General features: G+C 46.2%; 1 pseudogene; it reads right to left on the bottom strand.

Moving 5' to 3' along the window:
• Positions 1–74: 74 nt before the first annotated feature.
• Positions 75–24,672, bottom strand: LOC148502727 (hyaluronan synthase 3-like; annotated as a pseudogene).
• Positions 24,673–25,705: the final 1,033 nt, after the last annotated feature.

Here is a 25,705-nt window from a genome sequence, read left to right as displayed (position 1 = left end):
CCTATCCCACCTGCAGTGCAGCATGGTGTTACCAAGGTGCACAGTCACTGGCTCTATCTTACTCTATTCCTAACAGGCCCAGTGTTAATAGACAACACAGGTTAAACTGAGTTGAATATGAGTGTGAAAGATCTACATGGGGCCTTTTATAAGGGTAATATCCACATGGGGCCCCTTAAATTGGAAATATCTACATAGGGCACATTATCTACATGGGGTACCCTATATAGGAAATATCTGCATGGGTGCCCCTTAACCACTTGCCTGGCGTAGTGGCATAAAATGTGTCAGATTGCCCACAGGCGGTTGCTGGAATGTAATTTTCCTGCAGCTGGCAGGCTCCGCACACCTGGTTGGCCCCTTGTCATCCTCTGGTCACTGCCATCAGCCTCTTCCTCCCCGGCCATCTAGATCTCCATCCTCGGGCAGGAAGCCAGGAGCTAAATGGTAAAAAGGGAAACGTTCGATGTTTATTACTCCAAAAATCAGTCTTTCTGCAGCAGAGCAGTTATTGTTGAACTACATCTCCCAGCTTTGTGTTCTAGTCAGTTATTAGCAGGTGCAACAGCAGTCAGGTAGCCCACCGGTACACTTCAGTCTCATATGCCAGTCATGTGCTAATTACCAAATACCCCCTGATGTGTATTACTCACGCTCACTCCATGGCAATGTGACTGTGACTAGCTATAGAAATTGCCTCCATGTTTACCTCCATGCAATGTGAGTCACCAGTAATTGCTCTAAGTAGCGTATGCAGGCCCCAATGCGTGCGCAGTTCGCTAAAAGTCACTAGATCCATCAGCAGGTGGGATTGCACGCAACTCAGAATCAGGCCCTTTGTGCCCGATATCGCACTTAGGGTTACCTGCACTGCGACGCCTGAGGCAGGGCCACACAATTCAGCGTAATTATGTGATTGGCTGTCCATACCACGCACTTCACTAGGGGACGTGGGCGAGTGGCCTCCGGGAGACTTGCCCACTCTTTTGGGCATCCAGGAGAGTCACCCAAGATTCATGAATCTCCCGGATGTGGGAGTGGTGCCTACGCCCAGAGCCCAGGGGAGTGTCAGCGTCACTGCTCCATGACACCTGCATTTGGTTTGCAGAGTGCCTGACACGGCACAATGCAGCCTGTAGAGGCGGGAGGAATGTCCCCTAACCCTACAGCTTGTATAGTCACCCGGAGTGTCTATAGGATGCGCCAGGTACTCCTCTGCTTGCTGGTCCTGTGACCTGGGCTGCACTGTAACTACTGTTGGGTGAATTGACTCAATTGATTCTGAAATTAAATACGTGATCTGAATTTGTTAAAAAATTAATACAATTTCTGAATAAATTATTCAAATCGGAGAATCAGACGTATCATAGTGCATGGAGAGTAATGCATCAACACACATGACTAGTCTATGGCCTTATACACTGAGCATCCAGCCCCTCACACACTGAGTGATAAACGCTAAACAAGGCTTGTCTGGCATTTATTTCTACTGCCCTTTTAAAACTGAGCCAAAGGCGCTGATGATCGTTGGCTTTGACAAACCGCTCGTTAGTAAATCTACCCCTAATTCATCTTGGTTCGTTCTAGAGCAGTGGTTCTCATACTCCGTCCTCAGGATCCCTAACAGGTCATGTTTTCCAGACCACCTCGCTGGTGCACAGGTGTACTCAGTACTAACCGACACATTTTAAAAGATCCACAGGTGGTCTGGAAAACATGAACTGTTGAGGGTCCTGAGGACGGAGTTTGAGAAACACGGATTCTAGTAGAAAGTGTCTGCGGATGCAATGTGTGACCAGATATAAGTACCCTGGTCTACTGTACACTAGTCTAGTGCTACATGTCTGTGTATTCAGTCTTGTTATCACTCCTCACTTTACTACTCTCCCAGGCATGATACATCTCCCCCAGAATCTATCAAGTGTCAATATATACAGGCAATCCATTGCCAACACTTCTCCAAACACACTGGTCACCGCAATACCCAATTATGGGCCTGATTCAGAAGTGATGTCAGTGGGAGTGCTTTCGGTTCTGTTTGAGCCGAAAGCACTCAAGGGCTTGCGGCAACGAGACCCTACCACAAGGGTCTCGTCGCAAGCCCGATGGTCGCGATGGTATTGACCATCGCGACCATCTTCCTGGCCGCTCGATATATCTGTGGATTGTCACCCACAGCTATACGAGCGGCCAGGAGTCCGCTCTAAAAATCAAGAGGGGCGGCCCTGATTCAGAGAGAGCGCTCTGTCAGAGCGACCGGCTCTGAATCAGGGCCTATGTTCTGTACTTGTCATTAATGCCATTACCTATATAGGTGCAGAAATACAGGCAGCCACTGAGATCTCCACAGTTGCTAAAATGCACCGACATATACAATATCTGACCAGGGACAAGGTGCATGAATCATCCTCCTTATCAGCAGTGATAGGGTCACTCAGCCTCCACTGATGGGTAATTAGTAATTAGATAGACAATGTCTAGATGGACCCCAGATGTTAGACAGTCAATAGGTCGACAGGTACAAAAGGTCGACGCGAAAATGGTTGACACAAAAATAGTCAACACATGATTATTATTTTTTTAGCCCTAATCTGCACTTTAACCCTAACCCTCCCTTCTAGTGCTTAACCCTAACCCTCCCTCCTGGTGCCTAAGCGTAACCATCTTGGTAAGTGCCTAACCCTAACCGTGGGGGTAAGTGCCTAAACATAAAAAAAAAAGAAAAAAAAAATGTGAATCATTTTTTTGTGTCGACCGTTTTCATGTCGACCATTTGTACCCGTCGACCTATTGACTGTCTAACATCTGGGGTCTATCTAGACATTGTCTAATTACTGTCTATCTACTGTCTGGAACCCTCCACTGACACATTGTATAAGAGAATTTATCCATTATGTCTAGTGTGATTGCTTTCTGGTGGAAGCCTCTCAGTGTGGCCTCAGTGATGGTGGAAGGGCTTTCATGGGGTAGAGACAACACACCAGCTAGATTGGCATTGCCCAGGTTAGACCTGTACAATCTACTGCACTTGAATACTTGAATGGCAGCTGAACTGTTCCTAAACCTATATTACCCTATATATAAAAAGCATTATATACAAACACAATTTAGCGTGTCACTGGCCCTTTAAGGCATAAGTGGTGACATCAGAACCTGTAAGCAGTGTTATGTCATAAAGGGCATTGTCAGATGACAGTTAAGAACCCTGCTGGCTGGCAATTCTGTACCACTGTCTGCCTGTAAGCCTACAGAGCACCAGGGGTTTTTGTCAGTGAATTATTTACAATTTACCAGAGATATGAGAGAATTGGCCACGTATAGTCGTGGTTCTATCCCATCAAGGAGCCCAGCTTGTAACTCCTCGTTATTTTCATCCAGCCAGGACAGCTGCAGAACAAGTCCATATGCCACCATGAAGGGCACACATGGAGAGGAGAAACCTAGAAAGCCATAAAGCTTAGGTGAGGACCTCTATGACTATACAGAGAAGGCAGCAAATAGAATCTACGCCAGGCTGCTACCTAACTCAGCCTCCAAACAGTCGTCTAACGTGAGCCAGCAGGAACAGTGCTTTGTTGCACAAAGACACGGCATCAAAGCACAGCCATCTAGAGACTCTGCTGGTGATGACTGTAGTAGAGCAACACTGGGCAAACCACCAGCATGTCCTCTGCTCATTACTAAATTGCCGTTATTGCCACAGATGAATCCAAGAAAAACATTTGGACCAGTGTATAATGCTCCAGATGTGAAACTCTCCCATCTCCCTCCATCGAGGAGCCCAGCATGTAGCTCTGCATCAACAAGTCCATTTTCATCCAGGCCGGACAGCTGTACAAGTCCATATGCCACCATGAAGGACACACATGTAGAGGGGAAACATGTCTCACCTAGAAAGCCATATAGCCTAGGTAAGGACTTCTACGGCTATAAAAAGGCAGAAAATAGAATCTACGACAGGCTGTTACACAACTCAGCCCCCAAACAGCTGTCTAATGTGGTCTGGCAGGAACAGTGCCCTGCACAAAGACACGGCTTCAAAGCACAGCCATCTAGAGACTCTGCCGATGACGACTGTAGCTGGGCAACCCTGGGCAAACTACCAGCGTTTCCACTGTTCATTACTAAATTGCCATTATTGCCATGGATGTTCCGGAGCACAAGATCTGAACCAGTTCCTGCCTTAAATCCTAAACCCTCCCGTCTCCAGGCGCTGAAGCCAAGAAAGACATCTGATGCTCCGGCTCCCAAACTGAAGACCAGAGGCGCCCGTAGGGGGAAGGTTTCCTGTATCCCAGCACCTCCCAACACACCTGAATTAGGGCTGCTCTGTGGTTGAGGGAGTAGAAGTCCAATCAAGTCCTCCCGTATCCCACAGCTGAGTCTCATAAACACATCTGCTGTAGGTGCTTCCACACCCTAACTGAAGACCACCTGTATCCCACGGCTGAAGCCTAGTTCCTGCCACCAAAGTGACTGCTTCCCGTGTTGCACAGCTGCAGCAATTATCTGTTGCTAGAGACAATTATAAATAAAATTCTGTTTGAATCTATTATTTATGTTGTGTCATAATCTGCTGGGATAGGGCAGCTGTGAGAGGTCTGGGGGCTTTTACCCAGGTTCCAAAGCAGGGTGACATAAACTCCAGGGAAGGTGCAGTAATATCTCTGTGAGGAGAACGTCTTTATTTTCTGGGATTGGAACTTAGGAATGACTGGAAGGTTGGGTGGGTCGGTTATTTCCCTCCACCTCTGTTTTATTCCAGTATTATTGTGTTATTGCACCTGTACTGTATAAACAAGATCCTGTACCATATTTGTTATTGTGCCTGTACTGTATAAACAAGCACTTGTACCATATGTGTTATTGTACCTGTACTGTATAAACAAGCTCCTGTACCATATTTGTTAATGTACCTGTACTGTATAAACAAGCACTTGTACCATATGTGTTATTGTACCTGTACTGTATAAGTATAATGTACAGTGTGACATAAACTCCAGGGAAGGTGCAATAATATCTCTGTGAGGAGAACGTCTTTATTTTCTGGGCCTAGAATTTAGGAATGACTGAAAGGTTGGGTGGGTCGGTTATTTCCCTCCCCCTTCTTTGATTCCAATATTATTTTCTTAAAGTACCTGTACTGTATAAACAAACACATGTGTCACTAATATTGTGCCCAATATTCATTATAGTCTTATGTAGAGTATACTTCCCATGGTCTTTTAGAGCATGATTTTATTGTTTCCGGTGCACTACAAACCCCAGACGTGGAGAGAGCTTATCGCAGGTCTCCTGGGGTGAATGGAAGCCGGGCTCTCCCACATCTGTAGCTATATCACATAGACTGGCAATTACCACTTGTGTTCGGGTGCATTCAATCAAACCTTAAACACATTTACATTCTCTTGAAAGTTTCTCCAACTCTATTTTAATGGTGTAGCTTGAAAACATATATTTGGTCATTGGCTCATCTTTGTTGAGGGGACCCTACATTTAGGAAACTTTGTAGTCTGCTTGACTTTGTGATCTGGCCTCACAGACATGTAATGTAGGTCGCCAACCTTAATTGAGGTGTGAGCTACTTTAGAAAAATGAAACCTCCTCAAGAGCTACTAAAATTGTAGAAAAAAAAATCTGGCTAATAACCGAACAATTGAAGGTCATTTAATGAAAATGAAAAAAAATGTTTCATAGAAAATAACAATGCATCTAATTATTACGGTGATAAAAAAAAATTAATTACAGGTGTAAAAAAAAAATTAATTACAGGCACATTTCAATGTTAATTACTGGCTCCTCGGAGGTACGTGTAGTAAAGGAGCAAAAGATATAGGCAGGGCTGGGTGGGAGTCAATCGCTCTGCCATAGCGTAGACGGTGTTGGTGGAACCATGTTATGCGATTGCTGTAGAGGCTGCGGAAATCACCGGACGTGCTTCCCTGTGGCTCCACCCATGGCATCGACACCACGGGTGAGCACACATCAGAGGTCACTTCCTCCTAGTTGACTCGGCAGTATTGCAGCTAGGTGAGCTACCAAAATGAAGACCGCAAGCTACCGGTTGGAGACCACTGGTTTAGGATACGTATTTAGAAGTTTATAGATACTTTCCTGACATCACCACCACCACGTGCTGAGCGAGCTCTTCCTATTCTGTGACCAGGACCCAGATCGAATCGACACGGGTTACCCGTTCACACTGTATAGCGAGCCAGGTTGAACCCGTGTAAATATTGGCTGCTTTTGCATGTGGCCCACAAATGCTGGACAGCTTTATTGTTACACTGCAATTTAGTTTTTAATTTGGACAAAACTCTCCCAAATCTAATAGTGCATACACACGGTCAGATGAACGATTTGAAAGATTTTACAAACGATTTGAACGATTTCTGACTGCATTAAAATTAATGGAATCGTCCAAATCTGACTGTAAACACATCAGATGTCAGATATCGTTATCTGACAAGCGGGAACGCGCATCGTTCATCTGACAAACATGTCAGATATGTCAGATTTTCCTTCAGATATGAACGATTTTTAAAATGGTTATTGTACAGATCTGAAGGAAAATGTGACCGTGTGTATGCACCATTACTGACTCTGCACATGTTACACCTGTCCCACCTGCAGTGCAGCATAGTGTTACCAAGGTGCACAGTCACTGGCTCTTTCTACATCAGGGTCCATAGGGTATCCACAGGATACCTTGGGGTATAGGTGATGACGTCAGGCATCAGGCACCATAGAGTTAAGTTTTCAGCCTCCCAGGATGCACTAGGGTCCCCCTCCTATGCCCCTCCCCCCGAGCCAAGGCAGCTCAGTTTCACTGGTGCTCGGCTCGGAGTCGGAGCACCTGTTTAGAGGGGGGCTAAGGATAGCCCCTGAAGTTACCTGCGCGGCAGCTGTGGCTGCCCATCTGGAAGTACAGCATGGACAGTCAGTACTGACGTCCATGCTGTCTTCCCTACACCCCGCGTGTACCAGAACGCCGGTACTGATCTGGGGATGCTGGTAAGCATCTGGGGTCACAGCTAGCGGTGACCCCAGATGTTTTGGACCATGGTCGGTTTGAAGGGGGCAGCAGGTAAGCAGTGGGGTCCCGCGGTGGGTCCCTGCTGATACATGGTCCAGAGTCCCCAGGCAGGGGGCTCCCTGGGGACTGGCTGCAGCGTGGAGCCAGGTAACCAACCTGCGCTTCCACTACCCCCCTGGGACAGCAGACCGCAGCTGAGCGGTAGCGCTGCGGCATCCCAGGGGTTAATTGCATGCCAGGGGAGCACGCCTTCCCTGTACACAGCCGGCTCCTCCCCCGCTGCACACAGCCCTCTCTGCACCTGCCGATTGGCCCTGTGGCAGTGCATCTCCCCCATGCCGGCCTCCTCTCTGCTCCTCGGTGGCCATCTTTCAAGAAGGATGGTGAACGCTGCTGGAAGCTGCTGATCGGTGGCATCGCGGTCTGGGTCCCCCGGCATACCTCTCCTCCATTGAAACAGGTCTGTGTATGCAGTGCTGTGTCCTACCAGGCTCTGTGTCTGTGTAGTTGAGGATCAGCGCTGATAGTGCAGGGATTAATTTCTTTGCATTGTATGTGACTGCTGCTAGCACTGCTGCCTGTACTTTCACTTTCTACTGTCAGCCTTTTCACTGTCCCTGCTCTTCTTCTGCTAAAGCCCTTGCGTTGCGGTGATTGCAGGGTGGTTCTCCCACTATACTAACGAATATCAGTGAAAGGGTCACATACTTACCATCATGTCTGAGAGTGAATTTCCTCTCCAGCTTATGTGTACTAAGTGCAATGTACCAATAGCGGAGGGGGAGGGTAACGCGGAGGGGCTATGTTGGCAGTGTTATTTATTGGCGCGGCCAATTACTGTCACGGCTCCGCTACAGGAAACGCCCTGGGCTTGTTTCGCCAAAGCGCTTACAACCCTAGTGTGCCAGTTAGCTCTGCCACCTGCGTTTTCACAGATGGGATTGCCCCAGCAGTTAGTGGTGTCGTCACCCATACAGGGGTTCCCGAGACAACTTATGGTACCCCACAGTCTCCCTATTTCCCCTACCCAGGTCTCTCAGGAACCTGCGTGGCTTAATTCACTGACAAATTCGGTACAGCATTTGTCGGACGTGTTACAAGGGGAGTCTGTGTTGCGGCCACATAAGCGGCCTGTGGCATCTCTGTCCGCTCCTTATGTGGTTGACGACCAATGATGGGGAGATTCTGGATCTATCTGACCAAGAACCTCTCCGTACTAAAGAGTCGGACGCTAAGTCCAAGGTTTCTATTCCTGTTCTTATTCGGGCAGTCCGCACAGCTTTAGTTATTGAGGATGATGATCCTCCGGTGTCCAAGTCCAAATATGCCTTTTTTAAGGATATTAAGGGTGACACCACAGTGTTTCCTCTTTCGGGTCAGTTAGTAGACCATTTAGAGGAGGCGTGGAAACACCCTGGTAAACGCTATCAGCCTCAAAGACGCTTAGCGGTGGCTTCCCCTTTTGCGGACAATTATTTTTCTAAGTGGGAATCCCCTCCACAGGTGGATTCTCATGTGACACGCCTAGTTTGAAGTGCCACATTGCCCATGCCCTCCATGTCCTCCTTGAAGGATGCTACGGACCGCAAGGTGGAGATCTGCCTAAAGTCCATTATTCCCTGGCGGGGGGGGGGCATCCAGACCGGCTATGGCCGTATGTGGGTAGCCAGAGCTATGGAGCGCTGGGCTGATAGTTTGGAGGCGTCTTTGGATTCCGACTGTTCAGCTGAACAGGCCGAGTTGGTAGGTAATCTCCGGGATTCGGCCACTTACATCAATGAAGCGGCCTTGGATATCAGTACCCTCACATCTCGGATTTCTTCGGCAGCTGTTGCTGCTCGTCGCACCTTATGGTTGCGATCCTGGAAGGTGGACGCTGATTCCAAAAAGGGTTTGGAAGCTTTGCCTTTTAATGGAGAAGTCCTATTTGGTCCGGATCTGGACAAAATTGTGGCCACGCTGACGGCAGCCAAGTCTGCATGTCTCCCGTCTGCTGCGGTCCCTTCCAGTTCGGGTACGTCGTCCTTTCGGCCTTACAGGACCCAGGGTAGGCCTAAAGCACAGTCTTTTCCCCGACAGGCTGGACCCAAGAAATCGGCCAAGCCCAGGAAACAGGCCTGGAGTACCAGACGTCCGGCCCCTAAGTCTGATGACAAACCTGCAGGGATCCCAAAGTGGGAGGCCGCCTGCTGCAGTTCGCCCAGTGTTGGTCGGTAACCACGACAGACAATTGGGTTCACGAGGTGGTTTCTCACGGGTATGCCCTCTCCTTTCGGCACAGGCCCCCATCCTGATTCTTCACCACGGGTCTTCCCTTAGACCGGAACAAAGCCATGGAACTGCGGAAGGTTTTGCACACTATGCTCCAGGCTGGAGTTATAGTGCCTGTTACATTCTCCCAGAGGGGCCAGGGTTTCTATTCCAATCTATTTTTTCTGCAGAAACCCAGTGGGTCGTATCGTCCAATTCTCAACCTCAAAGCCCTCAACAAGTCCTTGCGGGTGCCACGGTTTCGGATGGAGACCCTATGGTCCATCATTCTGGCGCTGGAACCTGGGGATTACATGGTGTCGTTGGACATACAGGATGCTTACCTGCATGTCCCTATTCTTTTATGCCATCAACAGTTCCTCAAGTTTGCAATCCGCAACGATCACTTTCAGTTCCGGGCGTTACCTTTTGGCCTGGCGACAGGTTCACCAAGGTTATGGCGGTCATGGCGGCTTTCCTGCGGCTGCAGGGAGTCCGCATGTTGCCGTACCTAGACGACCTTCTGTTGGTAGCAGGATCTCCAGAGCTCCTTCTACGCCATCTGGACCTGACGATTGCGGTACTGCAATGGCACGGCTGGTTAATAAACTGGCAAAAGTCCACCCTGATCCCGTCTCAGAGGATTCTGCACCTCGGAGCCTTATTGGACTCCAGATAGCAAAGGATCTTTGTGACGGGGGAAAAGATCTCTGCCTTACAGTTGAGGGTGCGCAGTTCTCTGCAGAGTCGCCATGTGTCCCTGCACTCGGCGATGAGGTTACTGGGCTCCAGATGGTGTCAGTATTCGACATGGTGGAATATGCCCAGTTTCACTCCAGACCTCTGCAGCAATTGATCCTGTCCAAATGGAAAGGACTGCCTCAGAGTCTAAAGTCCCAGACGATGGTGCTCACTCTGAAGGTTCGCCTGTCCCTAGCCTGGTGGTTACAGACAACCCATCTCAACAAGGGTCGTCCATTTTGGATGGCGAACTGGGTCCTGTTGACAACAGACGCCAGCCTTTGGGGCTGGGGAGCAGTCACGGGTCCACACTTGTTCCAGGGCAGATGGACTCAGGCGGAAAAGGAGCTTCCAATAAACATCTTGGAACTCTGCGCGGTTTTCAATGCTCTCCAGCAGGCACATCGGGTTCTCCAAGGTCACCCCATGCAGGTCCAGTCGGAGAACGCCACCACCGTGGCCTACATAAATCGGCAAGGAGGAACCCGAAGTCGGGCGGCACTCGTAGAGGTGTCCCGCATCCTGGTCTGGGCAGAGCGCAATCTCCCGGCCATATCAGAGGTATTCATCCCGGGGGTCCTCAACTGTGAGGCGGACTTTCTCAGTCGCCAGGACGTTCATCCGGGGGAGTGGTCTCTGCACCAGGACGTCTTTCAACTTCTGGTGGACAAGTGGGGTCTTCCAGAGATCGACCTCATGGTGTCACGGCTCAACAACAAGTTGCCGGTGTACGGGTCTCGAACAAGAGACGAAAAGGCGTCTCTGGTGGATGCTCTGTCCGTCCAGTGGACGTTCCGGTTTGCTTATCTCTTTCCTCCGTTTTCCCTTCTTCCACGGGTAATCCGGAAATTCAAATAGGAAGGAGGGATGCTCCTGTTGATAGCTCCCGCGTGGCCTAGGCGGCACTGGTTCTCAGACCTTCAGGGTGGGTCTGTCCGTGGACATTCCTCTGCGGTTGCCGCTACGACCGGACCTACTGTCACAGGGTCCTTGTCTTCACCCGGACCTGACTCGGCTGTCTTTTTTTTATAAATTCTTTATTTAAATTTTCAATGGAAAAAAAAGAAATATTTGCATTTCTAACAGATATACATACATAAAGTAATATTTGCTCTTACATTTACATTTTAAATTGTAACAATAATATGCAAAAACCGAAATAATCAAAACAAAAATCATAATAAAGACAAAAACAGAGGGGGAAGGAAAAGGCAAGGGAAGAAAGGGAAGGAAGAGTTAAGATGAGAAGATGTGCAAACGGGACAAGTATGAGAAACATACAAATTACTTCCTGTTATTGAAACAACTGCGTAGTAGCACAGCATCCACTCAAATCTTCTTATCGGTTAGTCTCGTAGGCAGCTAAAAATAATAAACTTTAGCTTGGAGTCTGAGGGATAAGTTCCTTATATGACTGAGAAAGTTTAAATTCTAACCAATTAAACCACCGGGTAGTAAAATCAGACTGTTTTTCTGGGGTAGAATAAAATATGTCATCCATGTACATATAAAAATCTAATTTTTGACACCAATCCCATATGGTGGGAGGACATTGGGAACGCCACCTAACCGGAAGTACAGCTCTCGCTGCATTATTCATATGTCTCAAAAGGGATTTTTTATATTGAGAAATAGGAATGTCCGAGTGGGATAGCAACCAGAAGTCTGGGCCAGTGGGAACAGAAAAACCAAGTATGTCTGATGCCAAAGCTATAACTGCCGCCCAAAATGGGGTAATCAAGTCACATTCCCACCAGATGTGAAATAACGATCCTTTATCCTTCTTACATCTCCAACAAAGAGCAGATACTCCTGGGAATACTTATGTAAAACATCTGGACAGCGGTACCACCTCGTCAATACTTTAAATTGTGTTTCCATAGTTTCTAAACTAGTAGAACAGGCATTAATGCATTGAAAAACTTTATCCCAATTTAATTGTATTTTCTTAGAGGCCATGTCTTTATCCCAAGCATCCTGGTATGTCGAAGTAGCCGGGAGAGAAGTGGATAGGAGAATTTGATAAATAACAGAAATAACGTGCTTAGGAGCGGTGTCAACCGTACATAATGAGTCAAAGGGAGTCAGAGCTCTCCCCATTTGAGCACACCCACCTAAAGAGGCCAAAAAAGAACGTATTTGCAGATAGAACCAATAATCTTGTTTATTTAACTGCAAATCGCTAGCTAAGGTGGTATAAGATTTAATTGCCCCCTCAGAGACCAATCCCCCCACTTAGTAACACCCAAGGCACTCCATTTGGCCGCTACATGACCTGAGGTTCCGGGTGTAAACCAAGGGTTGTGTATAAAGGGGGTAAGGGGGGAAATTAAAGAAGAGACACCAGTCCTCTCTCGCAGTTTCCACCACAACTTAAGAGTCGGTCCCACGGTAGGATGATCTGAACTGATAACCTTATTACACCACGGAATAACTGATAAATGTAAATTCGTAGAGGCAGATTCAATAGCAACCCATTGTTTCTCTTGCGAGTTACGAAACCAATCCACAATCCTATTAAGGACCGTGGCCTGGTAATATGCTGTAACCATCGGGAGTTGTCTACCGCCTTGCAATTAAATCTCGGTCTCCTACCATTCCATACAAAATCCCTCAAAACATTGTGAACTATTGAAAGAAAGCGGAGTGGTAAAGCTGTAGGTATGGTTTGAAATAAATACAACAATCTGGGAAGTACATTCATTTTTACCACATTCATTCTACCCAACCACGACAGTTTCTTTGGAAGCCATCTAGAAAAATCGGATCGAATCTTATTGAGAAGGGGGACATAATTTAAATCATATAAATTAGACAATTTGCAAGGTATTAATATCCCCAAATATTTCAACTGAGTGGGATGCCAAGTAAATGGAAATGAGGTCTGAAGAGCAGAAACAGTCTCCATTGAAGCGGTAATATTCAAAGCAGTGGACTTAGTATAATTTATTTTGAAATTTGATATCCTGCCGAATCTATCAAACTCCTCCATCAGGTTAGGGAGCGAGGTCACAGGATTCGTTATTACTGCCAACAGGTCGTCCACAAATAGAGCAAGACGATGTTCCTGCGTACCAATCTGAAGGCCAGTAATATTAGGATTGCTCCTGATCGCCCTCGCCAATGCTTCCATACAAATTACAAAAAGTAAGGGCGAAAGTGGGCAACCCTGTCACGTGCCATTGGTAATATGTATGGTGTCCGACAAAACCCTGTATAGCGATATAATCTTTTGGAGAAAGACTTCACTCAAGCCCAATCGCCTCAGAACTGCCAACATAAAACACCAGTCTACCCGATCGAAGGCTTTTTCTGCGTCTGTGGAGAGAAGTACCATCGGTATTTTATTTGTGGTAGCATACTCTATCAAATTGATAACTTTAATAGTATTATCTTTAGCTTCTCTCCCCGTCACAAAGCCAACCTGGTCAGAATGAACTATGGTGGGTAACCACTGCTTGAGTCGGTTGGCTATAAGCTTAGCATGCAATTTTACATCTACATTAAGAAGAGAGATAGGCCTATAACTTTCGGGGAGACATGGATCTTTCCCTTCTTTAGGTATAACCGTGATATGAGCGCCCGGGGACTGGCCAGAGAAAGGGGTCTCAGCCGAGACACCATTACAGGCACGTAAAAGAAGGGGAAGCAACCGATCCTGGAAAGCCTTATAATAAGTAACTGGGAACCCATCAGGACCAGGGATTTTCCCACTTGGGGTCGCTTTAAGAGCATCTAGCAATTCTACCTCCGTAAAAGGGACATCTAAAGCCTGGAGCACCTCAGTAGAGAGAGCCGGAAACTGAATACCATCCAGATATCTCTGCATCTCCAACTCATGACGCAAACAGTCAGATGGGGATCGAGTTGAGGTCAAATTATAAAGATCCGAATAATATTTTTTAAATACATTCGCGATCTCCGAGTCAGAGGAGCAAAGAGTACCCGACGCATTTTTTAGTTTTTGGAAATATGTGTGAGACCTCTGCTCCCGAAGTGCTCTCGCCAAAACCTTCCCTGGCTTATTCCCCCATTGATAATATTTATGGCGGCAACGCCTAAAGGCCTTCTTAGCTCCCTCATTCAATAGAGTATTAAGAGATTCTCTAGCTCTTTGTAGCTCTACATATACATCAGGAGCAAGAGATCCTTTATGTGACTCTTCAAGCTTTTTAATTTTGGTAAGTAAAGAGTCCCTGCGTTCCGTTTTTTGTTTTTTAATAAGTGATCTCAATTGTATACATCTGCCCCTGATGACACACTTATGGGCCTCCCATATCGAAACCGGGGAAACATTGTCAGTCACGTTGGACTCTTAATATTGATTAATGGCCTCTAGCAAATGAGCTCGGCAACTAGTGTCTCTAAGAAACTGTTCATTAAATGTCCAGCGCCAGTGACGATGCGATGGATGACTGCCTCTCAATCGCAAGGAAATAGGTGCGTGATCTGAACCCGTTATTTGGCCAATTGCCATATCTTCTATTAAATCTAAGTGGGAATGACCCATAAAAAAATAATCAATACGAGAATATGACTTATGTGGTGGAGAATAAAATGTATAATCTCTCTCGACAGGGTGCTGCAACCGCCAGGTATCCATTAGCTGAAATTCATGTAAGATCATTCTAAACTTAGAGACTCTTTGCGGGATGATCTGGGAGCACCAGAAGAGGTAATCTAATTGGGGTTCAAGAACCCAATTAAAGTCACCCCCCACTATAAATATACCCTCTATATGATGTTCAATGGCTTCCAAAGATTCACGCAAAAAATGTGATTGGCCTGTATTAGGGAAGTATAAGTTAACAAAAGTGTACCGCTGTCCAGCCATCGTCACTTTAACAAGTAAACCCCTACCATCACCTATCAATACCTCTTGAGGATCAGATAAGTTCAAACCCTTGGAGAATAAGATGGCAACCCCTCTAGCCTTAGCGCCAGAATAATTATTAAAAAACCCAGAAGTGTAATGGCGGGAAAGTAAATTAGGGGCGGCATCTCTTTAAAAATGTGTCTCCTGCAGGAAAGCTACATCAACCTTGTCTACATGGAGTAAATGGAGGAGATTAGATCATTTCTCTGGAATGTTAAGACCTTTGACATTATTGGAAAACAATAACAAATTAGCCATAAGTAAAATAACGTTTACGGACCCATCGACGGGGCCCCTGATCCGTATTGGTTGTCTCACTTGTCCGAGACATGCACACCGACTTCTGAGGGGGAGGGGGGAGACATGGGTGCAGGAAAAAACATAGGGATAGGGGGACAGACAGAGACAAAGACATAAACAAATAAACAAATAACAGCACAATGTGAAAGCCCATATTACTGAGCAAACCTAGTAAACCTAGTAATAACACACATCTAACAAGTAAACATGTATAACTCTCTGCATAAGAAGCCGTGTGAGGCCTATACGGGGACACGGTCAACATATATACAGCAGAGAAAGGGGGAATTGAGGGTACTAGTGTCCATGACACCAAACCATAATCTCGTCCAAACTCAACATAAATCTCAAAATAAATCTCAATCAAAGATTTCTATCTAAAATATTCAGAATAATATAAGAAAATACACAGCAGTGGAAACAGTTCGAAAACTACAGCAATTAGATAAAATATTAAGGAAATAACCATATTAGAACATGGCTAAAGTATTTGGCACAACAACAAGTACTATAGAGCACATAGCTAACTAATGAGATGGTTTAACTCAAGTGGCTGCCGAATTATCTTCATCAGGGGAGTGACGCGACCCGTGCCTGGAAGATTTACTTTTCTGCCAAGCTTCTTTCTTAGCAATGGGAGCAACAGATGGTTCCACAGGGTCGCACCAGTTCGGAATAGATATTGTAGGAAGACCCAACGTCGAACAAAATTGCGGTATATCTTCATGATCTTTAAGGATACATAGAACTCCCTCATGAAACACGTGAACACTCAAAGGGAATCCCCAGCGGAACCTAATATTCTTTTTCCGCAATTCCTCAAGTAGTGGTCGGAGTATTCGCCTCTGGTGTAGCGTGTGCCAAGATAAGTCCTGGTATATTTGTATAGAATGTCCATTAAAGTCAATGTTGTCGACTAATCGAGCTTTTTTCAATATATCCTCCTTGGTCGTGTAATAGTGCAGACGACATATAATATCCCGTGGCTTTTCCGAAGGCATGCCTTTTGGGCGCAGTGCTCGATGTGCTCGGTCAAAGTGTATCTGAGAGTCTGGTGCCGCCTCCAACTCATTAAAGATTTTTGTCAGTACATCTACTAGACCTTGTTGTGGTATTTCCTCTGGAACCCCTCTAACTCTTAGATTGTTTCAGCGTCCCCTATTGTCAATGTCATCCAGTCGGCGCTGCATATCAATCAACGCTCTAGATTGGCGACGACAAACAGCATCCAGGTCAGCAATTTTATTGACAACCTCATCACGATGCTCTTCTAGTGATTCAACTCGTTCCACCACTTGTGTCAAGTCTGATTGGAAAGCCGCTAAATGGACCTTAACAGATTCCTGTAGACGTTGTTCCAACGATTGCAAATCTTGGATATCCTGTCGTGTCGGCAAGGAGCGCAAATGAGTTAAAATGTCACTGATTTCTGAATTCCTATTCTGAGTTGAGGGTGACAGGTGAGGAGAATGAAGTTCAGGAGTCTGACAACCCTCCGAGCTACCTGAAGCCATCGGGGAAGACCTGGTTGTAGTAGTGTCTGTTGTAAAGGAAGATGTGGCTACAAATAGAGTATGAAAAGCTGTGGTCTTAGTAGATTTAGCTGGAGTGGCAGAAGATTTTTTAGTAACGCTGCGTCTCCCCATAAGGTAATACTGTGTGATGCTTCAATTTAGATTAACTTTTATGGTCGGTATCATGATACAGGTTCCCCTCAACACAATGTGATCATGGTCTAGCGGGTATCCTCCTAATCAAGTAAGCCACATTCTGCCAGGCAGAGACACACCCCTTTCAAATTGGGGCATGAAGGTGTACAAGTATGCAGCCGATAAAATAAAATAATGGAGCCCAGGTAAAGTACAGTGTCGGCTGTAATAGTTGATCAGCTGAAAAGGGAATTTATAGAATAGAGATACCACGTACTGCCACACGAGGGAGCCAGAGCACTAAGAATCAGAGCTTTATAGTTAATAGTGATGAAGCAGTGCTTTAAAGTAGTGTATTTTCAATATCAGTGCACTGACAAGCCATCAGCACACAAAAAAAAAATGTCGCACAATACCTTGCAAATGTCTCTCAGGGTCTAGACAGCCGGGCCATGCGTAGATATCACTCTAATATCCTTTAACAGCGGCGTCCCCTACCTAAGGTCACAACTACAGCAAGGTGGGCCAGTCACAACCTGCAGAGGCAATACACCTCCCGGCTCTGCAACCTATGCCCCCTATACCGGAGATACAACCAGGTAGATGCTGTAAGAAGATCCTCCACGGGTAATAACAGGTGTTGGCGCTAACCCAGGTGTTGGACAGGGGATCAGCAGACCAAAATGGCGCCTTATCGCGGGTGCACGGGCCCCAGCATCAGCGGTGTGCCTGCGGCAGGAGGTGAGGCCACTGGGTCAGGGAGACTCTAGAGAGGGCTGTGTGAGTCATTCATCAGCGGCAGCTGCGTCCGGCGGCAACCCCCGGCAACTACTACAGCTAACCAGGAGCAGTGGAGCAGCCGCAAGCCATGTCTCCCCGCTCTGGACGAGTCCCACAGACTGCGCACAGCGGGAGTGTCGGCGGGCAGCCAGGACACCCAGTCCGCCTCAGGCAGAAGAAGATCACTTCCACGGCACCAGTCAGATGTCCCGCCGCGCGTCAGCTTAGAAATAGAGGCCCCGGCTTCAGCTTCAGGGCCGACTTCTAGGCCTCAGCTTCCAGGAGGGCTCCTGATCCTTCCCCCGCTCTGAGAGCCCAGCCGCTGCCTCAGGTAAGGCAGTCAGGGTCTCCAGGCACAGTTTGCGCCCAAAATCGGTCCCACCAGAAAGGCTATGGGCCGTGTAATCCGGGACCCGGCAGGAGCTGTATCCAGATACGTCTGCCCATGGAGGTGTTTCTAATGGTTTTATATAATACTATATTTCTTTGGACCCCATTAGATCATATATCATATGTGGGAACATGTAATACAAGTTACTGTATGTTAGTGTGCTCTAAAGCTACATACACACGGTACGATCTGTACCACCAACGACTTGAAAGATATCTTTCAGTGAAGTCATCCTGCCACATCTCGGAACGGGCAAAGTTGACGATATCGTCTAGATTGGCCTGCATGTACGGACGATCATAGATATCGCTATCGTTCATGTGGGAGCGCACATCGTTGGTCGTTCACTGCATAAAAATTAATGATATATCGTTGAACAATATCGTTCATATCATTCATAGATATCGTACCGTGTGTCTGCACCTTAAGCAAAGCATGATATAAATTGCTTCATCTTTCTTACCTGCACATAGTCCACACTGTCCCCAAGGGCCCGGAACGCAGTATACATAACCTCTCGCTTCCCTCCCCACTTCTGCATGATACAGGAGTAATGGAACTTCTGCACCAGTTCCCGGACCCCTCTTTCACCCTGCTGGCCCCCCTCTGCCGTTTCATGGTAATTGTTGTCCCACAAGTAGCAGCATGTGCCTTCCGATCCCATCACCTCTCGGAAGATGTCCATCATGTATCTGTCTTCCTCCGAATTTCCGTCCACCACCATGACCACTCACAGGTGGGGGTAGGAGAGACGTCGGACTGACTGCAGACATTTTCTCAGGTACTCTGGGTCTCCCTGATAGGCTGCGATGCACAGCGCCACTGTGGACCTGCGTGTAGGGATTCTCCCACCTGTCCGCATTCGCCTGTGCTCCAGGAAAGCAAAGAGGCTCTGAGTGAGCAGGTGCAGGCCCAGGATGGCTCCGTACAGCCCGAAGGAGAGGTGGTGATGGTCAGTGTGTATAAACTGGTATCCCGTCACATAGGCTGCGAGTATGCCCCCCAGGACCAGCAGAGCAAACAGGCTTGTGCCAAGGATCTTCAGAGCACTCTGCAGCCGTCCAGGCATCTGTGCCAAAAGAGATTGAGGCAGTGAGGAATGAGCATAGACAAACTCATATATAGAGATACCTGCAGCACCAAGTCAACACATGCAAGCCTCCCAGTCTACGTGCAGTGTCTGCCAGTACAGTACGCAATTACATTTGGTAATTGTTTTAATTATATATGCGATTCACTGTCTTCTTACATTGCAAGAGTTCACTTTAGAACAAAAGAGCAAAATATCCCTTAGCCAACAAATCGGATGCCCCCATATGCCCAAATATAGAATTGCTGACAGCAGCTCATTGACTCTGGATAATTAGGGCTCACTTACTGGTAAGTGAAAACCCAGTGGCTGAGATAAAGATTTCTTTCTTTTCTTAATGTAAACCTCAGTTCTCAGACGACTGATCTGCCGAGAACAATTGCAGCCGCCTACAGAAGCTAAATTGCCAGTTAGGCAGAGACCTGTTATCCCGCAGTTATGTCTCCAATCTTGTGTTATTACCAGGCGGTTTCGGTCACAATAACTTCAGACGTGTTCATTTACTGGGAGCACCGATTCCAAACGCTATGCAAGGTCAGAGCAATATATATAGGGCAGGGGTAGGCGGCACAGGGCGTGCTCCAGGGGTTGTGGAACTACAAGTCCCAGCCAGAGGCTGAAAGACATTTCTTGGACTTGTAGTTCCACAATTGTGATTCAGCCTGATCTCACGTAACCTCCCGCGATTTTCCCACCAACTTTTTTCTCGCCAAGACTGAAGGAGTTAAAGAAGAGGAGGAGGAAATGGGAACGCTACCTATTAATGACCATCCTGGGAAACAGAAGACATCAAACGGCTTTAATGCTGAGGGGCGGGGACAGCTGGTAATGACAGGTTACAGCTATGGGAGACTCCAGCTTGTCTTTAAATGAGACTTCTAAAGGAAGGATCATGGCTACAAAGCCTAAAGGTACTGAACCTGATGCCCCAGCTGTAAGCTCAGCCATGGGAGGCAGAACGTGGAGTCTCAGGTCTCCTTTATAAAGGGCTGTCCTGATTATAATTCCCCCTTATTATAACTGCTTCAGATCATTCTAAATTCATTTATTTTAATTGTGTATAATAATAAACTCTTATTTTTCATGTTCCATACACTTTACAAGTGTTTGACTTAATTTGGATTGGATTTTGTGTTTCCATCTGTGCTCTTCAGCGCTGTGTTTGTATAATTAGGACGTTATATGTATCAGAAAGTACTTGCAGTTGTGCGCACTCTCCGGGGTGTGATCACCTAAGAACCGGAATCATCCAAACAATAAAGCTGCATACACACACAACGATTTTTTGAATGATTATCGTTAAACAATATCGTTTAACGATAATCGTTTGAAAAAATTGTTCACTTTCTGAGTCGAACGATTATCGTTCATGCGCGTTCACGTTTGTAGTTTAGTCAGACTTGTTAACTGAATGATTTTCATTAAGGGAACATGCAAAAATCGTTGTGGTAGTTAAAAAAAATCGTTCATTACACTTTAAAAAATCTGACAGATAATCTGACAGAAAATCGTTCATAAAATCGCTGGTAACAAAATCGTTGAGTGTGTATTTAGCTTTAAGCTCCATACACACACAACGATATAGTAAATGAACGATTTAGTAAACGATTTTCGTTCATCTTTTCAAGGGAAAAATGAACGAAAATCGTTTACTAAAATCGTTCATTTACTAATTGTAGTGAACGATTTTTGCATATTCCCTTACTGAAAATCGTTGAGTTGGTCAGTCTGACTGAACTACAAATGTGAACGCGCATGAACGATAATCGTTCATCGTTTTAACTCAGAAAGTGAACGATTTTTTCAACGATTGAACGATATCGTTATCGATAATCGTTCAAAAATCATGTATGCATGCATGTTAAAGGGGCCTATCCATTAGCAGATCTTTCTAAAAGACAAAAGATTATCCCTTGAAAATTTCGGTGGCTGCGGTGACAGATATCTGTCATGTACATGACAGATTTTTGCAAACGACGAACGATATTGCATGACATCATTCTGGGAGTGGATTTTTTTTAATGTTTCTATTCATTTTCATTAAAAAAATCGTTTGTCGTTTACCACGACAGATATTTCTAATATCTGTCAGCGATAAACGATAATTGACCAACATGTTGGAGAGACAAAAGACCAAATTTGTCGGCCGCGGGAATGCGCATTTTTATCGTTCAGAGCCTATCCATTAGCAGATAAATTGAACGATAAATCGTTCATCGTTCAAATTTATCTGCTAATGGATAGGCCTCTTAACTATTCAAAAATCCCTTTCTCAGAGGATCCACTTCATATGGAGTTCTTTAAACAGGGGAGGTATTTCCCACCTTTGTTACGGATATTCGCTCCCCCAGATAAATCTTTATTGTAATCCACTCTCTTTCCTCCGTATGGACATATAAACAAAAAGATAAGGACACCTTTTCTATGTGTATATACGCTAACTGGAGCGGGGTTTGGGGAAACCAATAAGGAGGGAGTTGATGGTATTTTAAGGAGAGATGACCACCAGAGGTATACACCTTGATAGAGGCCATAGGAGAGCCGAAACGTGTTGGTGGAGTCAGGAGAGAGGCAATCCAGGTTGAGATAGCAGGGAACTGTGGATTCTTTCACGGAACCAAAAGTACTCCAGTACCTATACCCGGGAGGTAGCTGGCACAACTTCAAACTCGTGAGTTAGCATGTGTTACATCCATCAGCACCCCACTTAATCTGATACGCTGCTTCCTATGTCATTGTGGAGGTTATGTGGTGATGACTTTACTTAATATTTTGTAGCAATAACCAATACTTTACTATATATGATATCTCCTTGTTTATATGTCCATGAAGTGGATCCTCTGAGAAAGGGACTTTTGAATAGTTATTGTTTGGATGATTCCGGTTCTTAGGTGATCACACCCCGGAGACTGCGCACAATCGCCAGTACTTTCTGATACATATAACTGTTTGAGGTGTGAGACAACCTCAGTGTATTGGACGTCGCACTATTGTGTTGAAGCGCTGGTTGCTTTATATATTAGGAAGTGTTTATGGTCATTAGGCCTGATTCAGAGTGGTGCGCTATGCCGATTGTTTATACCGACTGTATCCAGAGAGCGGCCTTGTGTCTATATCCATGGTCAGCAATACATTCTAATGTTATAAAGATGTGGCCAGAGCTGGAACATGCATCAGGCAACCTGGGCTCTCGACGTTTTCATTTGTTTGGGTTAAATTATTGGGAGAAAGGGCTCAAAGCATTTCTTGTCTAATGTCCCACCAGGCTCTGGCCATGGCTGAAGGACACAGAAAGATAATGCAGTGTGCTTAGTAATACATGTAGAAGACAACATATTGAACTCATGTGAGTATTGAAAGCCACTTCATGGGCCCTAGACAGTTTTTTGCTTAGGGCCCTTTCTATACCCAGCCATGCATGATGGGACATATAAGGTTCTGTATAGAGTGTAGGCTTCAGTTATTTTTGACGCTCCATATGGTGTGTCCCAGACCTGTCCTGCCAACATGGTCTGATATTTCCACAAAGCCTGCAGAACCACAGAGAGCCGCAGTCGCCTCGTGGGAAGTAAAAACTGTATGTGTAAAATGAGATACAGATATGTCCACATACATCTTACTTCCGTGCGCATTAAGCAGCCCTTCTAGTGGCGCGACTCGGCAGCACCGAGCACAAGCAGCTTTTGTTGGTTAAAATGATATGCAGCATGCCTATATTCTGTGTGCGCCTGTATCTGCATGCCAAATGCTACGTTACAGTATCATAGCCGCTGACACTGTAACGTAGCATTTTGTATGCAGATACACCCGCAGCTGCACACAGAATTTAGGCATGCTGGGTATCATTTTAATCAGCAGAAGCTGCTTGTATGTGTTATTCGCGTCGCTTTGTGAATAAGACGCATTTTAAGGGAAAGTGTCACACATAAAGACGCAAGGCGCTACCGAGTCGCACATCTCCCACCTTATTGCGTAACGCAACTTGTAGCGCACGGAGCATAGATATATGTGGACACATCTGTAGTACTAATTCTTTTTTTTTACGGTCTCTGTTTCAGACCTGAGAGTCAACCAGCAGCCTCACAAGTGTCACTAACAATCACAGCCTTATCTCAGCTATTCATATTTTACCTGCATGTTTGTGAATGTCATCAGTAACAACAGTATTTATACAATGCAATGTGCATTTAACAGCTAATCACCAACAAGGGCTGTGCAAGCACCAGACCCGAGTCCTCCTGCAGGCACTGAACACCGGACCCTCTTTAAAAATCTCCTGTTAAGGCATTTTAAGTTTAAAAAAACACATTAGGCTTCTTTGTATAACTGCTGTGCGAGGTCTGGGGTTTTCCTCCCATGTAAGCTATTCTGTCCCTGCAATGCAGGCCTGATGCAATTATTTAAAATACTTTTAGAAAGTCTGGAACTAGGCCGTGCTGCAGTGCACACCCACTGAGCTCCACCTGTGCCATCTTTCCTTCCCAACAATGTTATTAGCCTGCCCACAGAGCTTGCACTCTACTGTTATGTCCTCACAGGCAGGAGCAGGATTTCTACAAAGGAAGATTCTAACTTGGCATCTCGCTAATACCTGCATTATACATAGTGATATTATACATAACATGCTGCTCTGGTTCGGTCTGCGAATTATGCTGCCATGCAGAAAGACGCCAGCGAGGAACGTGCACAGTGTCAGCAAAGCCATTAGTACAGCAAACAATATTCATATGTACACAAGGGGGTCTGGTCTACAAAGGGGAATCACCACAAAGCACCTGAAAAGTTGACTAAACTCTGTGGAGAGGCTATATGTATTGTATGGGTACATACTGTAGAACAGAGGCGCAACGCCCCAGTTGTTGTGGAACTAGAAGACCCAGCAAGGGAATGCTGGGACTTGTTGTTCCATAAGAGTTGAAGACCCATGAGTTCTATACCTTGGATCTGGGGGGCGTGAGCACAGAGATCTAGGAGAATAGATCTGTAACTGCAATGAATGAGGGGGAAGGGGTCTGACAAGCATTGCTCTGGTGACAAGGACATGAGGAAGGGGATTTACTATTCAATTAGCTGCATGATCATAGTCCTGCTGCCCAGTGACACAATGCAGAGAAGCAGCCACATGCATTTATACACTTACACAGAATGGTGCGTATCACTGCCTGCTTTACATTGCATATATATATATATATATATGTGTGTGTGTGTGTGTGTGTGTGAGGGGGAATGGGTGCATGGATTCTAATATATAGATATTTATCCCCCGGCTGCAATACTCTGATGCTGCACAATGTATCCATGTGTAAGAGGACACACACACACACATATATATGTACACCCAGTGTGGTCTCACCGTTCTGTAGCCCCCTCCGGATTATTGCACAGTCCCCTCACTTGCAGCTCTCAGCATCTTCTCTTCCTCGTCTCCTCAGGCAGCCTGTGCACTCCGTACTACTGAGCACGTTATCAATCCTCTGCTCTCCCCGGCATCCTGTCAGCACTACACCGTGCGTACTCTGCATCACTTTACACTGCACCCCTCTCAGTATCCTCATCTCTCCTACACTCACCTCACCTCCCTCCATCAGCAGGTTGCATTAACCTCTAACTCCCCTCCCCCTAGCCCACCACCGTCTACAAATCAGCCTCAGTCACAGTGACACCCCCCCACACACACACGTTATACACCCCACCTTATCACCAGGCACCTCCTCTTATGCCCCAGTGAGGGGTCTCCCATGTGCTGTAGTTGCACCGTGACCTGCAGCACTATCAATGCCAATGAATGAAACCATTCTGCAGAGACTTGCCCGACTCAGCCATTGGATGCTGGTAATGGTTAGTTTGCTGCTATTTAGTTGTTCAAATTCACATAAAATGTATATTTAGACCCAGGAGCCACCAACAGCTGTCACTATAAGGAATTTGGCAGCAGGTGTTTTTAGGACTGGTGGTCTTTCAGTGCAGCAGGGAATTATAATGGGACAACTGCACCAGCAAGAGGCTGATTTACAGCAGGCAAAGGGTGGTCCCCTCCTGCACTAGTGACACTGGACAGTACACGGACAGTAAGAGCCTGGGACAGTGTGAGACTTATTAAGGCCCTTTATGAAGACTGCAGAGTTCCTGCTTAGACACTAAAATCACATCTAGGAGTTTATAGCTATTTTTAAAAATATATATGTTATTGCCCATGTACATGTTTCCGTAACTCCTACATTATGAGGCCAATTCTGAATTGGAGGAAGGATCCAATGCAGGCAGATAAATGCATACCACGCACAGAAAGAAATCAGCGCAGGTGCTGTACAAGGCGCACAGACATGGACGAAGTTTGCAAGTGCGTACGGATTGATACGCCCATCAACAAAGCATTCTTTCTGTCCAATGGGATTTTCTGGGTGGTGGATGAGCAGCGACTATGCGGACGCACGGAAGTAATTTGTCTCATGGGAAAGTAAGGGGGCGTGTAAGCCGGTTTCTGTGTGCGGACGCAGTTGGGGTCCGGCTTATGTGTGTGGACGCAGGTGGGGTCCGGCTCATGTGTGTGGACGCAGGTGGGGCGCCTGTTTCTGGTGGATCTTTTGCACCC

The sequence above is a fragment of the Taudactylus pleione genome, unplaced genomic scaffold (genome assembly GCF_031769625.1).
Source record: "Taudactylus pleione unplaced genomic scaffold, aTauple2 ptg000484l, whole genome shotgun sequence".
NCBI classification, from domain to species: domain Eukaryota; kingdom Metazoa; phylum Chordata; class Amphibia; order Anura; family Myobatrachidae; genus Taudactylus; species Taudactylus pleione.
The sequence above is the reverse complement of the archived record's forward strand: the minus strand, read 5'-3'. Positions and strand labels throughout refer to the sequence as shown.